General features: G+C 38.0%; 1 non-coding gene across 1 annotated transcript; it reads right to left on the bottom strand.

Moving 5' to 3' along the window:
* Nucleotides 1-11,184: 11,184 nt before the first annotated feature.
* Nucleotides 11,185-11,291, bottom strand: LOC141675923 (small nucleolar RNA R71). The gene has a single exon (XR_012556547.1). It is a non-coding gene; the product is annotated as a small nucleolar RNA R71 (small nucleolar RNA).
* Nucleotides 11,292-13,134: the final 1,843 nt, after the last annotated feature.

The raw sequence follows: 13,134 nt of genomic DNA, 5'->3' as shown, positions 1-13,134 counted from the left end.
TTGCCATTGGATAGAACTTTACCAGAAACTTTTGCGCAAGATCTTGCCAAGTAGTGATGGACCCAACTAGTTCAGAATGTAACCAGTCATTAGCTTTATCCCTCAGAGAGAATGGGAAAAGCCTCAGCTTGATAGCCTCATCAGTCACACCATTATATTTAAAAGTACTACAGATCTCGACAAAATTCTTGATGTGCATGTTGGGGTCTTCAGTTGTAGCACCTCCGAAAGAAACAGAATTCTGCACCATCTGAATAGTGCCCGGCTTGATTTCAAAAGTGTTAGACTGAATAGCCGGATGAAGGATGTTTGACTGAATGTCGTCAATTTTACGTCGAGAAAAGTCCATAAGAGTTGGATCTGCCGGAACTATACGATCACCCAAGATTACTGGTTCTTTCTGCTCACTCTCTTTATCCGAATCTTCAAAATCTATCTTCTCCGGAATATCAAGAACTAAGTATGTCTCCTCAGCCGTATCTAAAGTCCTCTTGCGAGTACGAGAACGTGTTTACATAAACACTCGCTAAAGTACCTGAAACATAACCGGAAACGATAAGTAACACGTCTTAATCAATGAGTCTTAATGACCACTGATGGTAAGTACATAAACTAAACAAATATGCCGAGTACCCGGCAGCGGCGCCAAAAACTTGTTAGGGCGGAAAACACGCGCTAATAATACACGCAAGTATACGCGTTCGCAAGTAATATAGAATACTTTCTAGTTCGTTCCCACAGAAACTCGGACTAATTATGCTCAATTAACACTTACTCACCAATGTATGATTACTTCTCAATGTTAAGACAATAACACATAGAATTGGTTAACTAATTATTAACTAGAATTAACTACAAGAATTAAACACATAACAGACACTTGAATTAACAATATTAAACATACATGAGATCATAACTTCATTACTACTTCCTTCAATAGTTATTGTTATTACCCTTAGCATGTAAGGGTGATGATATTAATCGAACAACACTAAACTGATAAAAGCCAACTTCCATTGTACCAATACCATTCTACCAAATATCCACAATTAAGATAGAAGTTGAATAGTCATCAATTATGTTGAGACCCTATATGTCTACAGAATTTGACAACATAACGATTTAAGCACAAGTTATTCCTTATGATTACACGGGGCAAGTAAAACGGTTAGAGTTACCCACTAATCATGCATACACATACATGAACCTATGCTAGCATGGCAAGTTCTAAATCCCAAGATCCACCGTCGCTTCACGAGAGATTAACACCCTATCTAATATGTTCGCGACGCACATAAGACGAATAAGCAGAACCAATACTAGATATCATACAATCATCACACACTAAGGTATTAAACAACTAACTAAAGAATTCCATAGCAAATCTGTTACGACCCCATAATTATGATTAGCCCATGATTGAACTCATCGTCATCATGGGTTCATATGAAAACATGATAATAACATACAAGAATAATTAATAAAACTACTTACATTAAACCAGAGTACGTCACAAGAGTAAATAGGTTCAAAGTAAAGAAAACTAGCACCACTGTTACAATGAATAAAAGAATCACAAGAAACTATGCTTCCCCTTCGTTGTGGTGTGCTAAAACGGTCTTCTTCCTTATCTCCTTGCTCCTCGATTAATACCACGATTCAACACACGTGAAACGTCTCTCAAAACTACTTATATAGAAACCTCACAAAACCCAGTCGTCTAAGAAGTCAGAAGTCCAGCAGAACAAGAACTCTAAAAATCATATTTTTAATTCGCGCCCCTGAGCGGCCGCCCAGCAATCCTGAGCGGCCGCCCAGCTTCCTGAGCGGCCGCCCAGCAAGGCTGAGCGGGCGCCCAGCACCTTTCTGGAAAATTAATTATTTTGCTCTCGTTCTTTGCTGCATTATACTCCTAACTTCCCACTTGCAATGCCAAGCACATACTAAGGCTTATTCTTGATGAAATCTCCCCACAAATGCAAGTAATACCCTGAAATGCACAAACACTAGAAAAACGCATCAAATACATAAAATACTTGATTCAAGACATCAATTCAAGCCATTATAAGACGTTCTAAGTGGTATAAAATGCCACTTATCAGGATCTTGGCATATTTGTGTTGATTATTGAGCTTTAAATATGGAAACGATCCGCATAAATACCCTATACCGGTTATTGATGAGCTTTTTGATGAGCTTCATTATGCTAAAGTTTTTTGAAGTTGGACCTCCGTTCCGAATATCACCAGATTTGGGTGTGGAAAGAAGACACTCACAAGACCACCTTTCGCACTAATGATGGGCATTACGAGTTCCTCGTAATGCCATTCGATTTAAAGAATGCTCCAACAACTTTTCAGTCATTGATGAATGATGTTTTCAGGCCTTATTTACGAAGATTCGTGCTCGTCTTTGTTATATATTGAATTCTCAATAATCAGAAGAAGCTCAGGATCTGGCTGTTAGGGTGACATCAGGATCTGATGTACCGTCAGGATTTGGCGTGTCATTAGTATTTGAATGACATCAGTATTTGAAGATAGTCACCATTAGAGGATTTGTTCTGTTCTTTATAATGTGGAGCAGATATCTGTTACGTCTGAGTTATATAACTTTATCTGTTTAGTTTAAGATATGTATCAGTTTCAGTTAGTTTTTTATAATGCATATCTTAGATTAATTAGTTGTAGTTGTGTAGTATATAAACACAATTTAGGTCATCACTTAGTGAATTACACTCGAGGATCATTCGACCTAGCAGCTCTCAAGAACATCAATATTTCTTGAGAGGATTTTGTAACAGTTTTTATCATAAATATAAAAAGCTGTTATATTTTATTACTTGTTTGAAACATTTATACAATTGTATCCACCCCCTTAAATAATTGTATCTTTACTGGGCAACAATTGGTATCAGAGCACACTGATAAAGTTACAATCAGAAACGATCTAAAAATGTCTCTGAACAAGTATGAAAGCATTAAAATTCCCATCTGAAAGGAATGAATATCCAACATGGAAGGTGAAGATGATCATGTACCTGGAAGCTACAGATCCAGATTATCTAGACATAATCAATTATGGACCCTTCATGCCTACAAAACTGGTGCCTACAACTCCTACTGTTGGTAAACATTATCAACTGAAGGAGAAGACTGAGTGGATACCAGAAGAGAAAGTAGTTGTGCTGAAAGATGCAAAGGTAAGAAACATTTTGCATAACAGTCTTGATTCTGTGATGTCAAACAGGGTTATAGCCTACAAGACTACCAAAGAGATCTGGGATGCTCTCGAAACTCAATGTCAAGGAATCATGGCCATCAAGAAGAACAGAAAGGTTGTTCTGATTCAAGAATATAAACACTATGAGGACAAGCCTGATTAAAGTCTCACTGACATCTATGACAGATTTCTAACTCTGCTAAACAATCTGTCTTTGGAGGGAAAGGTGTATGATCGAGAGGATTCAAACACCAAGTTTCTGAGAGCCTTGAGTGAAGAATGGAAGACTTGGACTTCAATCATACACATCAATATGATTTGGATGTAATTACTCTAGATGAAGTCTATGGCATGTTGAAAACTCATGACTTGGAAGTTCAGCAAAGGAGAGAGATGAAAAGCAACAAAAGGAAATATGTTGCTTTGAAAGTGAATGATAAAGCTTCAAGAGAAAAGTCTTCTGGAGCTGCAAGAAAGAAGAAGAAATCTCCAGAATCAGATACTGATGATTCATCATCAAATCCTGATGATGATATTGATTCTGAAACTGATGAGAATATGACAGATCTGATGTCATGCAAATGGCTGTATTGCTGGTTAAGGGCTTCAGGTTGATGCAGTTAGGAAGTCCAAGAACAACGGAAGCTTCAGGAAGAAGTTTACTGAAGGTGAAAGGAAGTCAACTAGGAGAAAAGATGGAAAGGGCTCTAGAGCTGGGAAGATAGACAGGACAAAGATCAAATGCTACAACTGTGATGAACCTGGTCACTTTCCACAGAGTGCAAGAAAACAAAGCATGACAAAGGGAAGAGCAAAGCCCTGATCATATCAAACAAGAATTGGGTGGACTCCTCTGATTCTGAAGATGAAGACACATGATATGCACTAATGGCCAGTCTTGATGATCATGCTACTTCTGAGCCTAAGGTACAAACTCATTTCTTCTCTTTTAATAGTGAAAACATATCTGAATTGAAATCTATTCTTAAATCTTTGCATAGTAGTTTTAAGAATAAGACTCTAGAAAATGATAGACTTATAACTGAAATTGAGATCCTGAAGTCTAGGAATGAACAGTTAGAGTCTGACTTAATAAATTAGATAGATTTGAAGAAAGAATGTGAGAGAGCTAAACATTCAGTTAAGATTATTGAGGCTAGATACAGTATGTTAGAAAAGGATCTAGAAAATGAGAGAAAAACTCTTAAATCCTGGACTGTTTCAGGCAAAAAGGTTCATGAGATAATCTCAAAGAAAAACTGGAAAGAATGCTTAGGCTATAAAGATGGAGTAAGGATGTTGACACTGAAAATAAAACTACTCTTAAAACTCCTGTTAAGTTTATCTCTTCAGAAGCTAAAAAACCCAAATCCACCTTTGAAAAGGGTTCAACATCAGTATCACAAGAAAAACTGGTAAGTGATAAAACTTTAAGAAAGGAAAGCAAGGAAACCATTATGTCTGTTAAGAATGAAAAGAACACAGGACTTTTGTCAGCAAGACAATTGAAAAAGAAAATATATGAGGCTACTGATAAACCTCAAGCAAAAAGTCCTAAAAGAAACAGGAATGGTAAGCAAGGTATTTGTAAGGATTCAAATTAAAAGGTTGTTCCCAATGCTCCTAGGAAAACTTGTTTTAACTGTGGAAATACTAATCATCTTGCTATTGATTGCAGGAGGAATAAGAAAAAGAAAATTGATATTCCTTAGTCTGATATTAGAAGTAGATCCGTATTTTATAAACCATAATATCCTTGTTTTAATTTTGGTAGTAGTTGGCATTCGATTTATACTTGTAGTTCTTATCACAAGTTGTATCACAATTACTATGAACCTTTGCCTAAGTTTAATGAAATTGCTTGTGTGCTTAATTATGTTGGTTTTATTAAATTTGCTTCTGACAAGACAAATCTTGACAAAGGAAAAACTGTCAAAAGTACTCCTAACACACAAAGGCTTAAGTTGTCCAAAAAAAGGACCCAACAAGTGTGGGTCCTTAAAAATCCTTCTAATTAATTATTCTTCTGATTGCAGGGTAACAAGAAAAATACACTTGTCTTGGATAGTGGATGTTCAGGACACATGACTGAAAATAAATCCATAATGTCAGAATTTAAGAAGAAGGTTAGCCCAGATGTATCTTGTGGAGATGGAAATGTAGGACATACTCTGGGATATGGCAACTTGATAATTGGAAGAGTGGCAATAGAGAATGTAGCTCTGGTGGATGGACTGAAGCATAATCTTATGAGCATCAGTCAAATCACTGACAGAGGTTATCATGTGGTATTCTATGACTCACACTGTGAAGTTGTGCATAACAAGTCAAAGAAAATTGTCTTGATAGGATACAGACATGGTAACATTTATGAAGCAAGGCTACATGAAAGTCTTGAAAAGGAAGCTACTTGTCTTATCTCTAAGGCATCAGTAGATGAGAGATGGAACTGGCATAAGAAGCTCTCATATCTCAACTTCAATTCAATCAATGAACTTGCTAATAAGGAGCATGTAAGAGGATTGCCAAACATGCTATACTCATGTGATGGTCTTTGTGATGCTTTCCAAAAGTATAAACAAAGAAGAGTATCTTTCAAAAGCAAAACAGAATTATCTATCTTTGAGCCATATCACATGCTGCACCTGGACCATTTTGGACCAGTGAACATAATGTCCATCAACAAGAAAAGGTACACACTTGTAATTGTTTATGATTTCACTAGATATACATGGGTTTATTTTCAACACAGGAAGGATGAAACTCCAAAAATTCTTCTGGACCACATTAGGCAAATTGAAAATGGATCTACTCACAAAGTGAAAATCCTGAGAAGTGATAATGGCACTGAATTCAAGAACTCAAAGATGGAGGAATTCTGCAAGTACAAAGGCATAGAGCAACAATTCTCAGCTCCTGGTACACCTTAGCAAAATAGTGTTGTTGAGAGGAAGAACTGAACCTTGATTGAAGCTGGAAGAACTCTGCTGAAAGAACTCTGCTAGAAGAAGCAAAACTACCCACTTACTTTTGGGCTGAAGCAGTAAACACAGCATATTATACTCAAAATATCACTCTGATAAACAGACATGGTGTTACTCCTTATCAAATGCTAAAAGAAAAAAAGCCCAGTCTCAAACATCTTCATGTATTTGGATGTAAGTGCTTTGTTTTTAGAACTCATACTGATCAGCTTGGAAAGTTTGAATCAAAGGCTCATGAAGGAATCTTTGTTGGATACTCACCATCAAAAGCATACAGAGTGTTCGATCTAAAAACATATACTGTAGTAGTCTCCATAAATGTATCTTTCGATGATAAGAAGATTCCCGGTTTTGAAGAAGACACCCATAAAAGCTTAATCTTTGCAAATGAAAATGCATTGATAGAATGTGGATCAAACTCTAATGAACTGTCAAATCCTGATGATCCAAATCCTGACACTCCTTCAAATTCTGAAGATAATCATTGTACTAATGAACCTGCACATGTTGAGGGGGAGAAACAACAAGGGTCAGCTGATGGTACCAACACTGAAGAATTATCTCAAGGTTCTTCTCAATCTAATCTCTCAGAATCCAATGTTGATTCAACATCTAATGAACATGAGTCAAGTCCCAATATCTCATCAGGAGATAATACAACAGATTCAGGGGGAGCCTCAAATGTATTTGAAGAGGCATACAATTCAGGGGGAGCATCTAGCTCCAGAAGGACACTTTCCAGTGCCAGAAAATGGATTAAAGATCATACTCCTGATCTGATCATTAGAAATCCTGATGATGGGGTAAAGACAAGAAGTGCAACTCAGAATGAATTCTTATATCACAATCTACTCTCAAAAGAGGAGCCAAAGAAAGTAGAAGATGCACTTAAGGATGCAGATTGGGTCATGGCTATGCAAGAAGAATTGAATGAATTTGAAAGAAATGAAGTGTGGAAGCAGGTGCCTAGACCTAAGAACAGGTCAATTGTGGGCACAAAGTGGGTCTTTAGAAATAAGACTGATTCTGATGGAACAATCATCAGAAACAAGGCAAGGTTGGTGGCTAAAGGATATTCCCAATAGGAAGGCATTGACTATGATGAGACATTTGCTCCTGTTTCTAGGCTGGAAGCAATCAGAATCTTCTTGGCATATTCTGCTCACAAGAAGTTCAAGGTCTTCCAGATGGATGTCAAGAGTGCATTTTTCAATGGAGAACTTAAAGAAGAAGTCTATGTTGAACAACCACCAGGATTTGTGAATTCCAAATATCCTGACTATGTGTACAGACTTGATAAAGCACTCTATGGACTGAAGCAAGCACCTAGAGCATGGTATGAAACCCTTGCTCAGTTTCTACTTGAAAGTGGATTCAAAAGAGGTACAATAGATAAAACCCTATTTTATCTTAATAAAGGTAAAGATTTGCTTCTAGTCTAAATTTATGTGGATGATATCATTTTTGGATCAACTAATCAAACACTGTGTCATAAGTTCTCAAAGTTGATGCAATCAAGATATCAAATGAGTATGATGGGAGAGATGAGCTACTTTCTAGATTTGTATATTAAACAAACTGATAATGGCATCTATATCAATCAGTCCAAGTACACAAGAAATCTACTGAAGAGGTTTAATATGCAAGAAAGTGCAACTACAAGTACTCCTATGGCAACTACACAAAACTTGATCCAAATGAAGGTACAGCAGTTGATGTCACATCTTACAGAGGTATGATTGGTTCTCTGTTATACCTAACTGCTAGCAGGCCAGACATTATGTTTGCCACTTATTTGTGTGCAAGATTTCAGGCAAATCCAAGGGAGCCACATCTTATTGCAGTAAAGAGAATCTTCAGATACCTCAAGGGTATTGTTTCACTTGGACTTTGGTATGCAAGGGAAGCTGACTTTGCATTATGTGGTTATTCAGATGCTGATTTTGTTGGATGCAAAATAGACAGGAAGAGTACATCAGGGAGCTGTCAGTTCTTGGGACACAGATTAGTCTCATGGTTCAGTAAGAAGCAGAAATCTATTTCCACTTCAACTGCTGAGGCTGAATATATTGCAGCTGGGAGTTGTTGTGCTCAGTTGTTATGGATGAGAAATCGGCTCATGGACTATGAATTATCATTCTCAAAAATTCCTATTTATTGTGATAATCAAAGTGCTATTGCTATAACAGGAAATCCGGTACAACACTCTCTTACAAAGCACGTCAGTATCAGATATCACTTCATAAGAGAGCATGTCATGGAAGGAACAATAGAGCTTTATTTTATTCCTACTGATCAGCAGCTGATCGATATCTTCACAAAGCCATTACCTGAAGCAACATTTACAAAGCTTGTGAATGAACTTGGTATGGTTAATTAGGACAAGTAAATTTTTATTTCAATTTATATTTGATCAAATCATGATGTATATTGATCAAATCCTGATATGTCCTAAATGCTATGATTTTTAGATATTAAGCAAGAAATATTTGATGTATTCTACTTAATATACATGATAAATTAAGTGAATTTATTTGCTAATTATGCATGTCTGAATAAATATATCACTGTCATCATTACACATCAGTATAGGGAGACGCGCCTTAAAAAGAAATCTTTTGGTTAATTAATTAAGTTAACTCTACACTTAATAATTAATCAGTCCTCTAGTCCCTTGATATTCCTTTGGCTATTTAACCGTCATTTCATCTCAGTCATATCATATCCTATTCTCACACAAAATGATTCTCTCTCTTATTTCTCACTATTTTCTTCCTTCATAAAAAATGGTTCTTGTAAAAATGTTTATGAACTATGAAAACTTCAACGTCGAGTTCAATTGTGGTGACTGGTGATAAGTGGCATTTTATACCACTTAGAACGTCTTAAAATGGCTTAAATTGGTGTCTTGAAATCAAGTATTTTGTGTATTTGATGCGTTTTTCTAGTGTTTATGCATTTCAAGGTATTAGTTGCATTTCGGAGGAGGAATCATCAAGAATAAGCCTTGGCATGTGTTCACCATTGCGAGAGGAAAAGAACGGGCAGATTACGGCGAAGAAACGGAGCAAACCTGGAATTTTTCCAGTAGGGTCCTGCGCGCCCGCGCAGCAATGCTGAGCGGCCGCGCAGCAGCCTTGCGCGCCCGCGCAGAAATGCTGAGCGGCCGCGCAGGGTCGGGGAAAAAGCTGAATTATTTTAGACTTCTACTTCTGTTTGGCTTCCAACTTCTATGTAATCTGAGTTTTATGGGACTATTATATAAGTAGATTTGAGACGTTTTCATAGAGAATAAGAAGGAGATTATGTTTTAGATTGTGTTTTGCGCAAGAAGCGAAGGAGATAAGGAAGAAGACCGATTTAGCACACTGCAACGAAGAGGAAGCATATATTCTTGTGATTCTTGTTTTGTTGTAACGTTGGATGCTAGTTTTTTTGCTTTGACTTATTTACTCTTGTGACGTACTCTGTTTTAATATAATTAGTTTAGTTATTATTTTCTTGTGTTGTTTATCATGATTTCATATGAACCCATGATGGCGATAAGATCTATTATGGGCTAATCGTGATCATGGGGTTTCAACGGATTTATTATGGAATTCTTTAGTTAATTGTTTAATACTTTAGTGTGTGATGATTGCATGATATCTAGTATTGGTTGTGCGTATTCGTCTTATGTGCGTCGCGAACATATAAGATAGGGTGTTAATCTCTTGTGAAGCGACGGTGGATCTTGAGATTTAGAACTTTCCATGCTAGCATAGGTTCATGTACGTTGTGCATGATTAGTGGGTAACTCTAACAGTTTTATTTGCCCTATGTAATCAAAAGGGATAACTTGTGCTTAAATCGTTGTGTTGTCAAATTCTGTAGACATATAGGAACTCAACATAATTGATGACTATTCAACTTCTATCTTAATTGTGGATGTTTGGTAGAATGGTATTAGTACAATGAAAGTTGGCTTTTATCAGTTTTGTGTTATTCGATTAATATCATCATTGTCACATGCTAAAGGTAATAACAATGGCTATAGAAGGAATTAATAATGAAGTTGTGATCTCATGAGTGTTTTATTATTGATAAATTGAAGTGTTAGTTAAGTGGTTAATTAAGTAGTTAATTATAGTTAATATTTAATCAACAATTTTAAGTGTTATCTTAACATTGAGAAGTAATCATACATTGGTGAGTGAGTTTAATTAGACAATAACTTAGTCTGAGTCTCTGAGGGAACGAACTAGAAAGTATTCTATATTACTTGCGAACGCGTATACTTGCGTGAATATTAGTGCATGATTTCGCCCTAACAAGTTTTTGGCGCCGCTGCCGGGGACTCGGCGTATTTGTTTAGTTTATGTACTTACCATCATTGGTCATTAGGACTCAGTGATTAGGACGTAGTAGTTAATTACTCTTTTCGGTTGTGTTTCAGGTACTTTAGCAACCGTTTATGCAAACTCGTTCTCGTGCTCGCAAGAGGACCTTAGATACAGGTGAGGAGAAAGACGAAGTTCTTGATACTCCGGAGAAGTTAGATTTTGAGGATTCGGATTCAGGAACTGAGCAGAAAGAACCAGTAAACATGGGAGATCGTATTGTTCAAGCTGATCCAGCTCTTATAGATTTTTCTCGGCCTAAAATTGATGACATTCAGTCAAGCATCCTTCATCCGGCTATTCAAGCTAACACCTTTGAAATCAAGCCGGGCACTATTCAGATGGTGCAGAATTCTGTTTCGTTTGGAGGAGCGGCAACTGAAGACCCCAACATGCACATAAGGAATTTTGTCGAGATCTGCAGCACTTTTAAGTATAATGGCGTGACTGATGAGGCTATCAAGTTGAGGCTTTTCCCATTCTCACTGAGGGATAAAGCTAAAGACTGGTTATATTCTGAACCAGCTGGGTCAATCACTACGTGGCAAGATCTTGCGCAAAAGTTTCTGGTGAAGTTTTATCCAATGGCAAAGACTGCTGCTATGAGGAGTGCTCTTACTCAGTTTGCGCAGTAACCTACAGAATCTATGTGCGAGGCTTGGGAACGCTACAAGGAAATGTTGAGAAAATGTCCACATCATGGAATGCCGGATTGGATGGTAATCACTGGTTTTTATAATAGTTTGGGGGCCCAATCTCGGCCCATGCTCGATGCAGCAGCTGGAGGCGCCTTATGGGCTAAAAGCTATACTGAGGCGTATAATCTTATCGAGACGATGGCTGCAAATGAGCATCAAAACCCAACTCAGAGGATGACGTCAGGCAAGGTCGCAGGTATTCTGGAAGTTGATGCAGCCACCGCTATTGCAGCCCAGCTCCAAGCGCTATCAATGAAGGTTGATTCTTTGGCTACGTATGGAGTTAATCAAATAGCTATGGTTTGTGAGCTTTGTGCAGGTTCTCATGCTACGGATCAGTGTTCTCTTGTCAACGAATCTGTTCAGTATGTGAATAATTATTAGCGACAACAGCAGCCTGTGCCAGCGACCTATCATCCTAACAACATAAATCATCCAAATTTTAGCTGGGGAAATAATCAGAATGCTATTCAGCCACCATATCAGCAAGGAGTGAGTAAACAGTTTAACCCACCTGGATTCCAGCAACCACAGCAGTATGCTACAAGGCAATCATATCCTCAACAGGGAAGTGCAGCTGCACCTACTAGTGCTGATTTTGAGGAATTTAAGCTGTTGTGCAAGAGTCAGGCGGTTTCTATCAAGACCTTGGAAAATCAAATCGGTCAATTAGCCAATGCAGTGCTCAATCGTCAACCTGGCACTCTTCCCAGTGACACGGAAGTACCAGGCAGGAAGGAAGCTAAAGAGCAAGTCAAGGCTATTACCTTAAGGTCTGGAAAAGTAGCTGATGCTGAAAAGGCAAAAGAAGTCAAAGCTGAAGTTAGAGATGAAGAATCTAAGCAAAAGGAGAAAGTGGCGGAACCAAAGAAGACTACTGTTGAACACACTCTGCCTGAGGCTAATACAGGGGAGAAACAGCTCTATCCTCCACCACCTTTTCCTAAGAGATTGCAGCAACAAAAGCTGGATAGACAGTTCGGGAAGTTTCTGGAGGTGTTCAAGAAACTTCACATCAATATACCTTTCGCTGAGGCTCTGGAACAAATGCCTAGTTATGCGAAGTTTATGAAGACTATTCTTTCAAGGAAGGTGAAACTGGATGACCTTGAAACCGTTGCTCTCACGGAAGAATGCAGCGCGGTTCTGCAACAAAAGTTACCACCAAAACTGAAAGATCCAGGAAGCTTCACCATTCCTTGCACCATTGGCAATCTAACTTTTGACAAGTGCCTTTGTGATTTGGGAGCAAGCATTAATCTGATGCCGTTATCGATCTTTAAAAAGCTGGATCTGCCTGATCCAAAACCCACATACATGTCGCTACAATTGGCGGACCGTTCCATTACTTACCCAAGGGGCATAGTTGAGGATGTGCTCGTCAAAGTGGATAAGCTCTTCTTTCCTGCAGATTTTGTTATTCTGGATTTTGAGGAAGATAAGAAGATTCCCATAATCTTGGGGAGGCCTTTCTTGGCTACTGGCCGTACTTTGATAGATGTGCAAAAAGGGGAACTTACTATACGGGTCCAAGATGAGGATGTGACCTTCAACGTATTCAAGGCAATGAAATTCCCTACAGAAGATGAGGAGTGCTTAAAAGTGGATGTGATTGATTCTGCAGTTACTTCGGAACTCGATCACATGCTAATGTCTGATGCATTGGAAAAGGCCTTAGTGGGGGATTTTGACAGCGATGATGAAGATAGCAACGAGCAATTACAATATCTGAACGCTTCTCCATGGAAGCGAAAGCTCGACATACCATTTGAATCTCTTGGTACTTCTGACCTTAAGAATGCTGAAGGGAAGCTCAAACCATCAATAGAGGAAGCATCCACCTTGGAGCTC

Source organism: Apium graveolens, chromosome 7, assembly GCF_009905375.1.
Source record: "Apium graveolens cultivar Ventura chromosome 7, ASM990537v1, whole genome shotgun sequence".
In the NCBI taxonomy this organism is placed as follows: Eukaryota; Viridiplantae; Streptophyta; class Magnoliopsida; order Apiales; family Apiaceae; genus Apium; species Apium graveolens.
Note: the sequence above shows the minus strand (reverse complement) of the source record. Positions and strands in the feature narration are given on the sequence as shown.